At 40.0% G+C, this 19,480-nt stretch overlaps 1 protein-coding gene across 3 annotated transcripts in view; it reads right to left on the bottom strand.

Moving 5' to 3' along the window:
* Cdc42se2 (CDC42 small effector 2) overlaps positions 1 to 19,480 on the bottom strand; it is a 101,454-nt gene that overhangs the window by 61,709 nt on the left and 20,265 nt on the right. The gene's annotated exons all lie outside the window — the stretch shown is intronic.

Here is a 19,480-nt window from a genome sequence, read left to right as displayed (position 1 = left end):
ACTAAGCACCACGTTTAAGCCAAACAACCTACATTTTAATGCCTGTAATGTGCTTACTATAAAGAGTTACCACCCTTTTCCCATCACATAAATTTTATTGTTATTTCCACAGTATACCAGGTACACCTCTTATCGAGGATGCCCACTGGGTAGAAACCAAATCACACCATGTGAACGCACAACAGAGCCTATACAGTGTGTTGAAGGGTTGCTGCCTACCTTTACAAATGTCAGGAATTAACAATAAAATCCAGGTTTCTGACCTCTCCTGAAAATTAAGATTCAGCAATCCTGTATCCACACTCCCACAAAGTAACCATCTGTCAGCTGAGTAGAGGCTAACTCCTAAGATGGGACCCAGGCTCTGCAGTTCTCCACATATGTCACCACTCTCTGACAGTACAACTTTTACTCACAGTTACCTGTCTGGAGCCCATAAACAGGTGGGCTTGCAAATTCTGCTGTATAGGTATATCCTACACACAATTACTTGACAATAATATATTGTCTATTGTCAGAGCCAGGCATGTTTTCTTACTTTGAGAATATACATAATATACCTCAAGGGTTAACAGCACGAACTCTGGAGTCAGAAGGCACTAGGTTGGAGTTCTAATTCTGAAACTGACTGGCTGTGTCACCCTGAACCTGTGTTTAAGATATTGTGCCTTCATTTACAAGCATCCAACTAAAAACACAGCATTTAAAGCAGCAAACAAAGAACAGACTTAAAACCTAACACGTCATCCTATGTCTTCCTCATGATCCATGTGTCACTGCACAGCATATAAACTGAAAACCTAAGTACAGGTATTACGATAGTCTCACCATCACAAGCAGCCAAGTATCAGCAGATCACAAGCTGCTAGCTGACTGGACCATGACCCAAAAAGGAAGAGGTGGAGATGTAACCAGTCAAACTATTTCCAAACTTATTCTCCTTTCCTGACCATCAATACTCACTGGTTCAAAGCTCTCTGAACCAAAGCAGTTCGGAGTGCTGCTTCATGCATTTACTTGAACACTGCTAAATTTAAATTGTCTAAAGTTTAACATAGCTAAAAATTGGGACTAACAATTCCCTATCAACAGGTGAGTGGAGAAACATATGGTACAATGCAGCCATTCATTCAATGGACTATTAACTGTAACTTTTAAAAAATGAACTATTATGTATTCATCAATAAATGAATCTCAATGTAACTAGAAGGCAAAAAGCCACACAGGACTCCCAGTGTTGCTCACCAGAAAACACTTAACACACACCAGGCCCCAGGTGAAACATCCAGCATCACAAACACACACAACAATATACACTATAGAATTCATCTGTATGAAGTCTAGAAATGAAAACTAAATTCCGCGATAGGAAGCAGAGCAGCAGATGGCACAGGGCTAAGGACAGGTGGGTACACAGAGGAACTACCGAGGGACCCAAAGACATGGCTAGCTTTTGGATACTTTCAATAGTTTCTTCTTGTTTGCTTTTCATGGAACTGAGATCGAACGGGGGCTGGAGCACAAACAGGCAAATGCTCTACCAATGAGGCTACATCCCCAGCTTCAATTTTCATATCCTCATGCAATACTTCTACAGGCATAAGCATATGTCAACGTTTATCAAACTGAATGCTATAAATCTGTACAATTACTTTCACGGCTTGTTTGTTTGGTACTGGGGATCAAACTCACAACCTTGCACTTGCCAGGCAGGCACTTATGCCACTAAGCTAAGTCCCAGCCCTAATTTCACATTTTAAAAAGAAATAATTCTGGGCAGAATATGACAGCAAAGGCCTGTAGTCCTAATACTCAGGAGGCTTACACCAGAGGATTGCTGAGAGTTCAGCCTGGACTACAGATCAAGTTCAAGGCCAGCCTACACTACAAAGTGAGACCTTGTCTCAAAAAACAAAAAAATTAAAAAATTAAAAATTAAGAAAGAAAAGGTGATTGTATGAATCTAATGATTAGTGGCAAGATTGCCCTATATGAAAAGGAGGACCTATTCAATGCATTATGTTTGAAAATCATGGTCACAACCTTTCTTAACCCTAAGGATCACAAACATTAACTGCTGATCACAGAGAAAGCATATATGACAAAAATAACACCCCATCCTAGAATAATCTCACATGAGTAAAAAAGAATCTGGTAGATTTCAGTATTATTTATTCAATTACAGTCCATACAGTCCCTCAATCCTTCGGTACATTTGATAGTAACTAGACTTTAAAATTAAGTCATTTTGCTGTCAACCAAAAAGACATGCTAATCATTTAATGAGCATTCATCTGGGTATCACTAGTATAAACTTCAAATTATGCTTTGGTTCATGAAAAAGTTATGAACCCATAATTAAAAATTTTGGCATGTACTGGTGATTTTTGTATCACATTAAATGCCATCTCTAATATCCTCTGCCTGTTATACTGAAGAAACAGAGCAAATCACATTATTTCCTTAGCTAAATTTCACCACTAAATTTTATTTTACACAACACCAAAATCTCTCCACACAGTTCCATCCTCCAAATTAATCAGTCTTTGTTCCATCATACTGCTATGAAAAAAATGCAGAGGTCATCAGGCTGTCAGGATAGCAATTCTAAAATCCCACTGAGAAGACTAACAATGATCCTACTGAATCTTCAGATCCTCTTACAAATGTAAAAATATTACGTTTAAGGGCCAAACCACTGCAGTTCAAAACCTTTAGTTTAAATTGATGAAATACAGGAAGACAAAGTTCTAAGTTGTACCAAAACAAGTTCTGGTTTTCCACTTTCCCCCAATCAATAATGGCTTACATTAGTAGGACCTGAGCCTTTTAAACTCCTCTATAATGTTGAATGAAAAATATGTATTTAAGCACATGTCCCATTCATTTGCTTATTTAAAGTCAAACACCAATTCACTTTTTCTTCTCAAAGAAATACAGGTCTGTCAGGGACAAATATCTGGCCCCATCTATAAGGAATCAAAAGGGGGGGAGGGAAAGAAAAAGAGTGAGAGGGAGAAGAAGGGAGAGGGGGAAAGAGAGAGAAGCAATCGGGCAGCAAGCAATCAATCTAGTGCCATCTCCTCATTTTACAGACTCAGGTAAAGAAATCCATCCAAACTCACATTAACTGATCAGTATAATGCCTATTAGCACTATACTGTTGTAGTGTCATTTATTTCCCCTGTACTGTAAATACAGTAGCAAGCAAGCCAGGCACAGTAGTATATGTCTATAACCCCAGCTATTCAGCTACACCAGGAGGATTTCAAATTCAAGATGAACTTGGGCAATTTAGTGAACTCCTGACTCCAAGCCAAACTAAAGAAATAAAAGTATAAATAGGGCTGATACTTAGCTTAGTGGCAGAACACCTGCCTACCTTGCATGAGCCCCAGGGCTGATCACTGGGTGAGAAAGGTGGGTGTGGTATATGTATATAACCATTCACTTAAGTAGTGTAACAGAAAAGTTAACTGGACAACTAATTATGCAGGCAATGGTGACACTGTTAACGTGGCTCATTGTATTCTGGCCTGCCTTTTACTATTGTTTACTGGTACTGTTAACATTCCCAGGCCCTAAAAAACATATAAGATATAATCAGTTTACAAAAATCGATAGAGGTGAGGGTGGCTGTAGATGAGACAAAAAATTTAAACCCAGAGAAGAACTTATTTCTAATTGCTGGGGTTTCAGATCTGGTGGAAAAGGATGAGTTTGCCTTACTAAGAAACAGAAAAAGAATGAATTTTTAAATGTGGACTGTTGATGGGAAAGCAAAGTGGTAAAACCATTCTGAAAATAGTTTAGTAATTCTCATACAAGGCACACACATCTGTATCACGCTTCTTAACAAGCCTATTGCCAAGAGAACTAAAAACACCTGTTCACAGGACTATGGGTACAAGAGGCAGTAAAAGGCAACAGTTAGCGACTTTGGGGTAAAACTGTCAGGTCAGAATCCCAGCTTTGCCACTTATGAAATGAGTGAAGGCTGGGCAACTTATTCGCCCTCTTTGTAGCTCACTTTCCTAAACGGTAGAGGAGAAATAATTCAGACGCTTACTGGGAGGATTAAGCTAATACACTTAGCATAGCTTCCAATTCTGACTACAATGGAGAATTTCAGGGAAGTTATTCTACTTGAAATTTAGTTTCACTGACTATTAAATAAAGACAACACTATTTCCTTCAGCCATTACAAGGATGTGAAGCATATGAAGTCAAGATTCAAAATCAACATTGAAAAAACAACTGCCAAGTGTGGTAGTGCATGTTTGTAATCCCAGCACTCGGAAGGCTGAGGCAAAGAGGTCTACCTTGAATCTGAGGCCAGCTTTGGCTTCATAGTGAGACCCTATCTCAAAAAATACAAATAAATAATTTAAAAATCAACAAGTTAAACCAGGTATGGGGCACACACCTGTACTCCCTGCACTGAGCACAGCAAGGGGTCTGAGGCAGGCCTACTGCAAGTCTGGGGTCAGCCCAAGCAACACAGGGAGTTCAACTACCTGCCATGAACCTTCCCCAAAAAATGCAAGAACAAAAGATCCAAAAGCTTTCTATATATTAATAATGAACTAAATGAGAAGGAAATTTCTTTTAAAACTCAATTCACAATTAAAAACAAACAAGCCCTAGAAAACAGCCTAATCAAGGAAATTAAAACACCTCTTCAGAGAAAATAGTACACTGCAGACATTAGAAGATGGACAGACCCTTCCATGTTCATGAACTGGCAGAATGAATGGCCATACTATCAAAAGCCATATGCAGAATCAGCACAACCTCCAACAAAATTCCAGTGATATTCCTCACTTAACTAGGAAAAAACCAAAACTCACATGGAAACACAGAAGAATGTGCACAGCAACCTGTGGGAAGACTGAGGCTGGAGGCATCATAACACCCAATTCCAACTGACAGTACACCAAAGTAGAGTAACAAAAACAGTGCAGTTCTGCCACAAAAAGGACATGCAGACCGATGGGGTAGAGAACACAGAACAAGCCAATTATACATTTTGAGGGTTTTTTTGGGGGGGGGCGGGGGTTGTTTTGTTTTCTTTTGTTGTTTTTGTTTTTTGGTGCCTTTTTGAGACAAGGTCTTGCTATGCAGTTCAGGCTGGCCTTGAGCTCACTTTGTAACCCAGGCTGGTTCTAAACTTGAAGCGATCCCAGTCTCAGCCTCCCGAGTGCTTAGGATTACAAGAGTGGGCCATCATATGTGGTTCTACTATAGATTCTTGATAAAGGGACCGAAAATATACATTGGAAGAAAGAGACCCTCTTTAACACACTACACTGGGAAAACTGGAGATCCATAAGGAGAAAACAATCTAAATCCCTCTCATTTTGCACAAAAATCAATTCAAGTGCATGAAAGACCTAAATTTAAGACTTGAAACTTTAAAGCTGGCTGTAGGGGTACACACCTGTAATCCCAGCACTCTATGCATGATAATTTCAAGCTTGGCCCAAATCCACACAACTTAAAAATATAGTGAGGCCTGTCTCAAAGTAAGAAATTTACAAAGAATTGCAAGTGTAGCTCAGTGTGACGGGCCTGGGTTCAATACGGGGGGCGGGGGGGTGTTTAAAAAAAGATATGAAAGTATTAGAAGAAACAGGGAAACACTTGAATCCATGACTCAAGGAGCACAGCAAATAATATAAGAATCAACAAACTGGACATCAAATCCTCATCAATGCTGACAGAGGATTAATATCAAGAATAAAGAATTTTTTTAAAAAACCCACCACAAAGAGACAGACAGACAGAACACCAACAGAATCCCTAAAAGGGCAAATAAATCAGACACTTGTCCAAAATACAAATAAAACCAGGCATGCCTGCAATCCCAGCCTTTGAGACACTGAGGCAGGAGGACTGCCCTTAATTTGAACCCAGCCTGGGCTACAGAGTGAGTTGAAAGCCAACCTGAACTCCACAGCGAGACCCTGTCTCAAAAAAATAAATAGATAAAAATAAAGGACAAATAGTAATGATATGGAACACCGTCAGCCATTAAGGAAATGTAAATCGAATCTACACCAACATCCTGTCTCTCTCATCAGAACACAGTAAATATGAGACCGCGGGAGGCCCTGCGCGGCCAGTAAGAGTGCGAATCAGCAAAACCGTAGGGAGGTTCCTCCAGAAGCTAAAACAGAACTGCCCTGTGACTCAGCTGTACACGCCTCGGGCCACACCTGAAAGGATGAAAGCCAGCCTGCTCTAAGGGGACCTGCATGCACCTCACAACAGCCGACATCTGGCACTAGCCTAGGTTCCCATTCAAGAATGACTAAATACAAAATGTGCTGTTTATATATAACGCAGTAATTTTCAACCATAAAGGACAAAAATATGTCATCATTTGCAAGACAATGAATGGAACTGGAAATCATCATGTTAAGCAAAATAAGCCAGCCTCAAAACAATAAATAAAACTCTTAAAATCCCTAGGAAACAATCTAATCATCAATACCTGGCTGATGATCATGTTTTCCCTAGTATGTGGAATCTAAAAATGAGGACATGAAAACAGAAGGGATATAATTATTAGACAAGAGAAAGAGAAGGGGTGGGAGGGAGTATAAAGGAGGATAATAAAGGAGATGGATATGACCAAAACATGTATATGCATGTAGGAGAATACCACCTTGAAACAATATTCTCTAAAATTAATAGCACTGATTAAAATATATTTCAAAAATAAAACATTTCTGGCTGCGAGTCTGAGGCGAGCTTGCGTTACACAGCAAGATACTGTCTCAAAAAAAGTAAAACATTTCTAATTTATTTATAAATAGAACACTAATTTAGGGAAAAAAAATCACTAAGTACTTTTAGAAATGTTTATTAAAGGATAATAGTGTTAAAAGTACTTTTATCACTGTGCACTGGGTCAATTACCCAAGCATGTAGTTTGGTTCTTTGAAAAGTCAATTTCAGCAGAGGATTTAGCTCAGAGGTGTAAGTGGTTGCCTGGCAAGCATTTGGTTGAGTTCAATCCCTGGTACCAAAAAAAAAAAAAAAAAAAGAAAGAAAACTCAATTTCAAAAGCTTTTTAAAATGTACGTAACATTAACTTTGTACAATGCTTGTACAATTTTAGCTAAAAACTGAAGTGGTCTTTCATTAAGCTATTAATGAAAATAATTACATTACAACCAGAGTGACCATCCTTCCTTGCTTGTGATAACCCCTATTTACACTGGTTTTCAGAACGTAATTATTAACAGTCCTTCCCCTTCTACTCCAATACATCCCACACACCTGGTAAATCATCCTAACATGCCCCAAACTAGATAATAGGTTACACGCTCATCCTAGTGTAAACTGAAATACCTTCAAAATTTGACCTCACTGTAGTTCTCCATTCTCCTAAATGCTCCTACTTCCTTTTCAGTGACACTGCTCCTTGCTCCCAGCTCCCCACCAGGGTTCCAGCCTCTCCCAGCTCACTCCCTTTACCCAGGGTTGGGGGACTATGCTGCAAGTCCAGGCTCCCACGCTTCCACCCGGCAGGGCCATGGCTTCGAAACCTCATCTCTCTCAAATTCCCACCTGTCCTTCTCATCTGAATTCCAAACTAAAAGCCAAGTCCATGAGACATAAAAACACCAGCATTACCATAATCGTGGACTAATCTTCCCCTGTGAGGGGAGCAAAAGGAAGATGCATTATACACATGGACCACTTCCTCCACAACAAGCACAATCATTATGTGCTGCAAACAGGTACTAATAAAAACTTCTCAGCTGCTTTCCTCCAGGAATAACCATATTTATCAGGGAATCCCAAGAGAGACAACATTTACCCGAAGTAAAGAAATGCTAATGATACGAATTCAGATACTGTAACAAGCTGGGAAGAGGAGGTCATTTGAGGACAACTTTCAGTCTTCAAATCAAGAACAGTATGCAGGTCTCTACCAAACAGACATAGCAGAATAGTCTTGACTTCTTCCTTTTTACAGGTTCCCCTGTAACCCAGTCAAAAATATTTAGCTCAAATATTAGTGTTAGGAAACAGCTCTTGATGGTTTGTTCTGTGTCCTCAGCTTTCTATCTTTCGTTGTTCCTTTGGTTTATTTCAATCACTCCCCTGAATTTCCCTCCATATATATGCTGATATAGCCAAAACTACATTTCCTGTCCAAAGCTCTTCAGCCCAGCAGCCTTTCAATTCAGCTTCACATAACCCTCCCTGCATGTGCTGCTTCTCCACCTGAAGCCTTTCCTCTGCCTCCCTTTCTCTACCACTCCTTCACCCCTGTACCATTCAGCAACAGACAACACTCAGACCACAGCAGCACTGGCTTTCAGAATAAAACCTGACAAATCTGCAAGTGGTGCTATCAAAATATCTGTATGTTCCACCACTCAACATTCAAATGATACATACATACTATATTAACAGGAAGATCTGCACTTCCTAAAAAAGTAAATAACCAGCAGTTTATTTCAAGAGAACACAAGACTGGTTCCCTGTCCACTCTGCCCTGCCTGATGGTTCTGTGTATAAACAACCCTGTCCATCACCACACACCAAGGAACTCTGCAACTTTCCAAAGGAAATCACTGGGAAGCACCAGTGGATGCTGGGTCATGTTTGTGACAGTATTAATTTGGAAGCATTCTTTGTGTTTAAAGAACAGAAAAAGGGTCAGGGATACAGCTCAGCAGCACAGCACCAGTCTGGCTGGTGCAAAGTCCTGAGTTCAGTTCCCAGTACCCCCCTCCCCCCCCCAAAAAAAGAGTAAATAAAAAAGCAATATGAAATTTGCAAAATTATTTAACTATAAATGACAGTCTTGAATACCTGAATAATGTGTATCTGAAAAAGACACACATTCATAGTCTAAAAAAGTTTTGGCCATAGAATGATCGTTTAGAAAATTTCTTCTCTAGCCAGGAATGGTAATCCACATCTGTAATTCCAGCACTCAGATCGCTGCGTGTTCAAGGCAGCTTCAGCTACACAGTGAATCCAGGCCAGCCTTAACTACACAGTGAGACCCTGTCTCCAAAAAACATGTAAGTAAATCTTTTTCTTCCTCTAGAGAGAAAAAAGAACATGCTGGGGACTGGAGATTTAGCTCAGCGGCATAAGCGCCTGCCTTGCAAGCAGGCAGTCGTGATTTCGATCCCCAGTACCGATAAAAAGGAAAAAGACAAAAAAAAAAAAAAAAAAAAAAAAAAAAGAACATGCTGGACTCTATTATGTTGTATGTACTTAGTCATCTAAGTTACCAAATTGAGAAGTTTAAGGGAAGAAATGAGAAAAAGAACAATAAATAATCCATCAAAACTAAAACAAGTTCTTTAAAACTGTAGTTCTCATCACTAGCTGTAGAGCACACTGACAAGCTGAGCACAGCAATGGTACACACCTATAATACCAGTACTCAGAGAGGCTGAGGCAGGAGGACAGCAAGTTCCAGCCCAGCTTGGGGGAGATTCTGTCTCAAAATGAAATATTAAAAAGGGTTGGGAATGAAGCTCAGTGTGAGGACCTGCGTTTGGAGGCAGGGGGCATAGTATCAACTGACAATTAATTCCTGGAAGTGGGACGCAGGATTTATACTTTGTTAAAAGTACTACTGGGTTATTTTAATGTACTGCCTCGGTAGAGAATCACTATTGTAAATGGACTTCTGTTTACTTTTACTGTCTGTCTCTGTCTCTGTCTCTGGCTGGCTGGCTGGCTCGCGCGCTCACGCGCTCGCTCTCTCTCTCTCTCTCTCTCTCTCTCTCTCCCTATCCATCCATCCACCTAGGTTTTTGGAGACAGGGTGTCACTATGTAGTTCAGGCTGTCCTTGAACTCACTACGTAACCAAAGCTGGCTTCAAATTCATGGCAGTCTTTCTGCCTCAGCCTCTCAAATACATAAGATTACAGGTATTCACTACCAATTCCATTTTAAATCTTTTTCAAAGCATCATATATATGAATTCATTTAGCATAACATGCACTTTCATTCTACAAGCATTTTCCAGTAATTTGACATGACTAATCAGACACAAAAAAATGTCAACTTTCAAACTAGAGAACACAACACATCACTACAAGGCACAGAACCATCTTACCATTTTCTATCTCATTCATAAGTCAGGTACACATATCAGTATTTCTCTACATGGCTTCTTACAAAGACCTCCAGGAAGCTAAAATCAGTTACAATATTCCAGCCACAGAAGAATAAAAAAAGGAGCCACATGGCTGATGATGAAGGCCCTCCTAGGCCCATAAGTAGCCTCCCTAGGACTCCCCCCCAAACATAAAGCCTTTGGTGTGCATGAGATTCCTGAGAAGGAGCTGGGTTCTCAGCCACCCCTCTATTTCCTCAGGATGCCACCCCTGAATAAAACCAATTTGCTTGCCACTGAATCTTACGTCTTGAGAACCATCTGGCTTTCTGGTGCAACAGCCAGACCTGGATCTAGTAATAATCCTAGTGATGCCTGCTACAAACAACAGACACTATTGCTGCTCTCAATTACTTAATAATGAAGAATAAAAGTCAAGGGTATTTGGAAGTTGCTTAGCATATACGCTTTTTTTTTTTTTTTTTTTTTTTTTTTTTTTTTTTTTTTGTCTTTTTCGTTTTTTTATCGGTACCAGGGATTGAACTCACAAACCGCCTGCTTACAAGGCAGGTGCTTATGCTGCTGAGCTAAATCCCCAGCCCCGCATATACGCTTTTTAAATGAGACCTTAGCACACTGAAATTCCATGAAACACAGAAGTGTAAATATTTTCTGATGGAAAAATGCACTATACTTTTAGCACCTTGTCAGAATTTTTTGAGGGAATTAAAAAAAACTGTACAAAGTTCAATATAAAAAACCATAGCATCTTTTCATTCTAGATTATAGAAGGGAAATTTCTGCTACATTTACTAGTTCATACTTTTTAAAGATTCCTGTAGCCTCTGATAAACCAATGTAGCAAATGAATAAAAATGAAAGGAAAAGGAAAATTTCTGAAGCGATCAGATACGTCAAACTTTTTTTTAAATCTTACCACCTTCAAAATAAACTGAACACAAAATTTTACCACCTAACAAAAACAAGGCTTCCACTGCACACCGTATGTGCTGGGTTAGTCCAGGAGTGCCTGACATTGGTTCTTTCCAGCCACACCCCCATGACAGGAAAGCATTAAGGGGTGGGGGCCACGGCACTTTGCACAGCTTTTCTCCTGGGAAGCATCTGAGATGCAGGTGAGGCTCTGCCGGCCCAGTGTCCTCTGAAGAGCTGGGCAGCAAGGAACACAGAGGCCGTCCTCCCATGGTTCATGTATCAGGTGAGCCATGAAGGGCACCAGGCACCATCAGAAGCTGCTGCTGCAATCAATCACCAGTCACCACCAGTGATGTCTTCCCCCGCAAAGTCACAGCCCTAGAGTTAGCGCACCCACCCCTATACGCCAGTCTCACTCCCTGACTTCTAAAACCCATCCCACGTTCTGGAATGTCTTTCTTCAGTTTTTATTTATCAGCACACGCGTGCAGGACACAGAGATATTCTCTGAGGGGAGCTGACCCAGTGCAGAACACTTCTTCTGCCTGCCCCCCGAACCTCTACATCTCTTGGTCCCTTCCCTTCTGCAGAACACCTATCTTCTTACGCCCTAGTACCTGGTTTTTGCTCTTTGCTTATATTGTGCATTTCTCATAGAAGACAAATCACGCAGTAAGCGCCTGGATCTGATTTCTTCCACTTTACATCATGAAGCCAAGTGGGACAGGAAGGTAGGGTGTTGCTAAAGCCAGCTGGGAAAGCAGCTGTGACCAGATTCAGGATGCAGGCGCCCAACAGTCCCCATGGCCCTGCAGGTGGACTTTTGACGAGAGCACCAGGGCAAGTCTTCATTAGGACAGCCTAGCCCTGACGTCAGCCCCAGGGCTGGGTGACACGGAAAGGACAGCCACCACGGAGCCTGCACTGGCTCCTGCTCCTGCATGGTGGCCGGCCTCACGCTGGGCTGTACGCCTTTTTCTACTTTCACTTGGCCCAAACTCACTCTGCAGACCCTGTTTCTTTTCCTACCTTTAATCAAACTTACCTGGCATTTGTGCTCAACTTGACCAATTCTTTACTTAGGACAGGAAGAACCTACAAACCACCTTGAGAAGAGACTCCAGCTCCCCAAAACCTGGTAATACACCCATTTTCCTAAAGATGACTCAAGTTTATTATCCTTTATGGCAGAGTAATACTTCATTTGCCAGTCGTCTGTTGATTAGACATACAGGCTGCTTCCAAGATTCAGCTACTATGACCTTTGTTCCTGAATGTATTCATCCAGCAACAGCCTTGATTCCAGTTCTTCCTTAAGAGGAGGAAGAAGAGTATTGAAAGAGTTTCTGTCTAAGAGGGACAGAAGAGGGCCCAGAAGGTGGGGTGCTCACCAACGCCACTTCTCAAGAGTGTTTACTGAGCAAAGCTGCAAGGCGACCTATGATCCTCCAGTGCCTAATTTTCCATTTAAATGCCTTTCTGCCTGAAACTTCGAGTGCTGTTTCTTGCAACAAATTCTGAGAGGTATAATTTTAAATTTAAAACATGCATTGTCTACATTCATCCTTTTCTTCCACATTTTGGAAGTCAAATACATAAGAATTACTATTATCCACTTACTACTATTATCCAATTACTACACTATAATGAATTAAACTTTTGAGGTTAATATGAAGAATTAAACATTCTCTTGGCTTCAGCCTGAAATTATTTTATTTGTAATTTATGCTAATTGTTGATCATAAAATAATAACACTCCCAACAGTGAGTGATCTTGCTTTTGTTGGCTGAACTCATTTAGGCCAACAACAGCAAAGCTACAGCTATGGTTGGTTGGCTGCTTTCTGTTTGCTTTTTGTTGTTTTTATTTTTGTTTTTGTTTTTGAGACACTCTCACTATGTAATATAAACTGGCCTCAAACTCACAATGATCCTCCTGCCCCAGCCTCCCAAGTGCAAAGAATACAGGCATGTACCACCATGCTCGGTTGTGATTGTTTTTTTTTTTTAAAATGTTTCTTTCAGCTGGAGGCAATAGTGCCTGCCTGTAATCCCAGACCTCTTGGAAGCTGAAGCAGAAAGATCACAAGGTACAGCCCATCTCAGGCAAATAATGAGACCCTGTCTTAAAATTTAAAAAGCGATAGGAATACAGCTCAGTGTGAATGCACTGGGGGTCAATCCCTAGTATTGTGATGATGATGATGATGATGATGATGATGATGACGACGACACTGACAGTGATGATGATATAAAAGGCTTTACTCTGAATATAAAATACATGCTTTTTATGGAAAATATAAAAATGTACAGAAAATTGCTAATCACGATCCTCAAAACTACATATATTCAGTCAGGGATTTAGCTCAGCAGCATAAGTGCTTGCCTGGCAAGCACATGGTCATAAGTTCGATCCCCAGTACCAAAAAAAAAAAGTAAAGCTACATACACTGAAGAAGTTGTATGTGCACAATTCTGCATTCTACTTTAATACTCTGTTAAGCATTTTCCTTGGATTTCTCTGTAATATAGTACTAGTGGGCCAGGTGTGGTGGAGACACGCCTATAATCTCAGCACTTGGGAGGTGGAGGTAGGGGGATCACTGTGAGTTTGAGTCCCAGCCTGGGCTACACAGGGAGTTCCAGCCCATCCTGAACTAGATAGTGAGTCAAAAAAGACAAAACAAAAATTACATAGTACTAGTGGAAAATACATGGAGATACAACTAATTTAACCATTCTATTACATTTCAGTGGATAGCTCTGCATAGAAAATCTTTCAGAGAAAAAAATGAAATATTGTATATCCATACAGTAGAGTATTGGTCAACCATAAAAAGGAATGCAGTTCATGTGCCTGACAAGCATGGGGTCATGAATATAAAAATAAAACAAAAGGGGCTGGGGATTTAGCTCAGCGGCATAAGCACCTGCCTTGCAAGCAGGCGGTCGTGAGTTCAATTCCTGGTACCGAAAAAAAGTTTAAAAAAAAAAATAAATAAAAATAAAAATAAAACAAAAAACAAAAAAGGGTCAGGTATTTGGCTCGGCGGTATAAGCGCCTGCCTGAAAAAGGAATGAAGTACTAACACATACTACAACACTAATGAAGTTTGGGGGAAAACCCTGGCATTTTGTATATTACTAGTAGAAATGCAAAACGGCATATAATTTTGCAAAACAATGTAATAGTTCCTAAAAATATTAAAGAACCAGGCACATGCCTATAATCTTAGCACTTAGGAGGCTGAAGCAGGAGAACTGTAGTGAGTTCAGGGCCAGCCTGAACTATATAAAAAGACCTTACCTTCAAAACAAAACAAAACAAAACAAAACAAAACAAACAAATATATATATATATATATATATATACACACACACACAGATACACATATATAGATATAGATATAGATATAGATATAGATATAGATAGATGTCTCAAACAAAGAGTTAGAATTCCATTCCTAGGTATGTGTTCAGGAAAAATTAAAACATATCCACATAAAACCTGAATAGTCATGCATCACTTAAAAGAAAAACACAGTCTGAGAATGTCGGTGAGCTCCTAATGTGAAATCTGCGAATGTACTCACATACACTTGGACAGTACAGTCTACCACACCAGCAAGACTGTAAGGCACAGCCTATTCCCCAAGGATATCAGGCAGCAGAGCATGTTGCTCTACTGACTACTGCAGGCAACTACAACACAATGCTGTTTTTGCATCAAAACACAAAAAGTACAGTAAAACTGTGACATAAAAAATTTTTAAATGATACAACTATAGGAACCTGGGGTTTAACTCAATGGTACAATGTCTACCTGGCAAGCAAGAGGTCCTGAGTTCGATTCCTGGTATGTTCCCTCAAAAAATGAACTATACAAAGTACTTACTATGAATAAAACTTGCAAGACCGTGGCTCTGGGTGATTCAGTGAGGAGCACAGTGAGTTGACTGGGAGGGTATAGGGAATGACTACATACTATTTAAAACTTTCTGAACATGGCTACACTAAATTTATAAAATGTGTTTTTCTTCCTTCAGCAAACTGAAACTTTTAACCTTACAAATTTTTTAATTTTTTAAATTTTTTTGGCTTCTGTAGTAACATATCTTAAAACATACACACTGTACAACTGCACAAAAAAATTCTTTCTACCCTTATGCCCTAAGATTTTTCCATTTTCTTAATTTTTATTTTTTACTTACATTTTTGTTAAAAACTAAGACACAAGTCAAGTGTGGTGGTGTACACTTGTAAACTCAGCACTCAGGAGGCTGAACCAGGAAGATCACCATGAACTCAAGGCCAGCCTGGACTACATAAGAGTATTCAAGGCCAGCAGAGCTGCAGAGTGAGACTGAGTCTCAAAGCAAAACAAAACAAAAACCTAAGACACAAACAAGTCCACACTGGGTTGGGACCACCACCATCACTGTCTTCTGCCTCTACTTCCCGTCCCTCTGGGAGGTTTTAGGGGGGCAACAGAATGGAGCTGTCATCGCCTATAATGCAATACTTTCTTCAGGGTTACCCCTTGAGCAGGGGTCAATCCCCAGGCCATGGCAGGCAGGACAGCACAGCAGGTGAGCAACAGGCAGGAAGCCAGCAAGTGAAGCTTCAACCCTATTTATTACACATGCTCACTAGCATGTGCATCATCCCAAGCTCCAACTCCAGTCAGATCAGCAGTAGCATTAGATTCTCACAATAACATGAACTCCACCATAAACTGCATATATGGAGATCTAAGCTACACATTCCTTGTGCAAATCTAACCCTGCTGATCTGAGGTAGAGCTGAGGCAGTGACGCTAGCACTGGGAAGTGTTTGCAAATACGGATTCACATTAGCAGAGAAGTTGAATGCATCATGGTCAATATATCCAGTGTTTGCAGATTCATTAATATTAAGGAAGAATATCCTGAGATTGCCACAAAAGTAGTGAATATGCCTTCTTCCAATTCCAACATCCTATCTTGGTGAGGCAGGGTTTTAAAACAATATTACAGAATAAATGACAAACACACTCTGAGTATCACAGTCTCACTTCTAAGTGCGAGGGCCTATCTGCAGGAAAACCACCTCAGGACTCCCAATAATTCTGCATTACAGTGCATTGTATAATTACTTCATCATATATTGTAATGTATTAATAGAAATAAAAGTATACAAAGAGAGCAATGCACTGGAATCATTTGAAACAGTCCCTTACCCCAGAAAAATTGTCTTCAATGAAACTGGTCCCCAGTGCCAAAAAGGGTTGGAAACCGCTGCTTGAGGCTCACAGCTAACTTTGTTTCTAGGTAGGTAGGCATGCACTCTAAAATGAGGTGGCCTCACCATCCAGTAGCCCAGTCACAGTGGCAACCCTCTATGAATGTGGTGCTGCAAATGTCCAGGAGCACATAGTCCTCGGCCTACAATCTGCACGAGCCTCTGCTGAGCTCATCACGTGTCACCTGGGCACTTCAGGGAGGACCCCACACTGCTGCAGGGGCCTGCTCTATGCTCAGTGCGGAATTCACAGAGAAAGCAGGAATGGGTAAAAACAGAAAATGGCACTGGAACAGGAAGCTCTGGAGATGTGCGTTGTTGTTTGCCTGAAAATTGGGACAAAAGTGATAAAAGTAACACGCATAGGATGCTTGGGAAAATGTGAAAGCTATCAGTGAACTCTTCTTGTCTATCAGGAGAAGTAATTGAAAGAAATGAAGCACTCACCAAAACTCCAGGGTTTGTCACCAAATCTGTTATGAAAATGATTTTTGTTATGGCTGCAGGGAGGCTGATGAAAATAACAGTTACTAGATAAACTAATGAGTAAAACAGTGCGTGAGAATAATGAAAGCTAATTAAGCATGAAAACAGAATCTCTAAATAAACTAGTGTGAAAACCCCAGCACAATTACCTTAAGTTAGTGATGCACAGAAGACAAAAATAACTTTAATCAATATTGATGGTAAAGAAACTACTCTCAACACTGCTACTACGAGAAAGCACACCTTGACTTCCTAATGATCCCAGACAGACACAAATGTGTTTAAGACCTTACAGTTTTTAGACTAGTCACAAGCTCTGATATTCAAAATCCACCAATTTATCTAGGGCAAAAACTAGTTATAAAAATTCTGTAGCTCAAGGATAACATCATCATAAGCCTCACATAATTATTAAAACTTGTTTACACCCATTCCTCCCTGGATTTTGGTCAAAACATTTAATGATCTTCCTTCTGGAAATAATCTTGCACTTGCCATTAATTTTACAATAGTTGTCATTGCTGGCTCTGGTTTTATACAGTGAAGCAACAGCTTTTCAGAACAACAGAAACAAAATATTAAATGTCACTTAAAAATGTGAAACAAGCTGATAAAAAATATACCACATACATAAGCCAGTAGTGGCACTGTTCTCATGGGTACATTACACTAACCCATTTTACATTACTGTATGTGCTACACTTCCATGACTGGCAGCACAGATATGCTCACTGCTACATCACTCACTGTTACTGGATGACAGAAAACTTTTCACTTGGTACAATCTTCTGGGAACACTGAGCCATACATGCAGTGCAGCACATCTGCACACGAAAGTTCCCATTAACAACAGCTTTATTCGTAACAACTGAAATGTGAGAACAACCCAAATGTCCACTAACCAATGAATGGATAAATAAAAGGTTGCAGATGCACACTATGGAATGATATTCAACCATAAACGGCGTGGTGTACACACCTGTAATCCCAGCACTCAGGAGGCTGAAGCAGAAAGACCACTACAAATTCAAGAGCAGCCTGGGATACACAGTGAGTTCAAGACCAGCCTACATAACCGTGAAACCCTGTTTCAAAAAGAAAAAAACAATCTTTTTTCCACCATCAAACAACATGTCTGAATCTTGAAACACATGAAATGAAAAAAAAAAAAAAATCCAGTCACAAAAGGCTACATAAGGGCCTGGGGATTTAGCTCAGCGGCATAAGTGCCTTCCTTGCAAGTGTGCGGTCGTGAGTTTGATCCCTGGTACCAATAAAAACGAAAAAGACCAAAAAAAAAAAACCAAAAGGCTACATAAAATGATCCCACATTTTTTTTTTTTTTAGTACCAGGGATCAAACTCATGACCTCATGTTTGCCAAGCAGGCACTTGTGCCACTGAGTTAAATTCCCGGACCCCCACTTATACTTTCAAAAATGATATTTAATGTCATGTGAATTTTCCAAATAAGGCTGTCATTATAAAACCAAAAAAAAAGGAACTTCCTCTCCATCCTCTGCAAAAGGAAAAAAAGGTTCTCATAAGTAAAAATACGGGGGAAAGGAAAAAAAGAGAAAAGGGAAAATATAAGTAAAAAATAAGTCAGGCATGATGGCACATGCCTGTAATCCCAGCACTGGAGAGGCTGAGGCAGAAAGATCACTGAGTTCAAGACCAGCCTGAACTATGCAGCAAGACCCTGTCTCAAAAAACAAAACAAACATTAAAATATCAGTTCCCATTCTGACAGATGCCACAGTGCTTCCAAAAGTCTCTATACTTATATTCCTTTATTTAGTACCTCTATACTTAAGTACATTTTAGTATCTGTTTCACTATACTTAAATCTGAATTTGCGTCTGTTCTTAAATCTGATAAGAGAAATCTGAAATAATCATTAAGATTGAATATGTTCCCCCCATATTTCAGTCATATTTTTGTTTTGCAAAGGGTCAGTTTAAGTTTGCTTTTTGTTGTTGCTGTTTATTTTGGGGGGGTTTGTTTTGTTTGAGACAGGGTCTCACTATGCATTTCAGGCTGGCCTTGAGTTCACTTTGTAGGCCAGACTAATCTCAAACTTGCAACATCCTGCCTCAGCCTCCAGAGCGCTGGGATCACAGGCATACACATCATGGCTTCAAGACTTTACAACAGATGTCTTTAAACCCCATTCTACTGTATTAAAATGCTTTAGTTGTAAAGAAATACAGAAACAGTAATTTTATTGTCATCTCAACTCATTTAAATTTACTCTACTTTCTTTAGCTTTTAACACATTAAAACTCCCCTAGAATCACTCTCTTCCTCAAATTGATTAACTTTCATCCTGGGAAATGTCCCAGTGGCTCCTAACTATTTTAAAGCAACACACACAGGGGGAAAAGAAACGAAACATTACCACCTCCCACAAGCCAACTAAGTGCTTTGTGTGTTCTCATTTAATAGCATCAAACCTATTACCTTTACTTAACTGACAAAGAAAATGAAAATAACCAAAGATGAGGGTAACAACCTGCCACACAGCAAGTATGTGGCTAAGTCAGGGATCAAGCTGAGGTGTGTCCATTCTTCCTGCCACTTACCAGTGTCTCCCAAAGCTAGTGACTGCAAAAAACAAAAACCAGACAACTCTGAGCAGCAGTTCCTCCATTTACTAAGCCTCTTACTGTATG

This window comes from Cavia porcellus, unplaced genomic scaffold (assembly GCF_034190915.1).
Source record: "Cavia porcellus strain 051 isolate PalLab524CR breed Dunkin Hartley unplaced genomic scaffold, mCavPor4.1 scaffold_19, whole genome shotgun sequence".
Classification (NCBI taxonomy): Eukaryota; Metazoa; Chordata; class Mammalia; order Rodentia; family Caviidae; genus Cavia; species Cavia porcellus.
The sequence above is the reverse complement of the archived record's forward strand: the minus strand, read 5'-3'. Positions and strand labels throughout refer to the sequence as shown.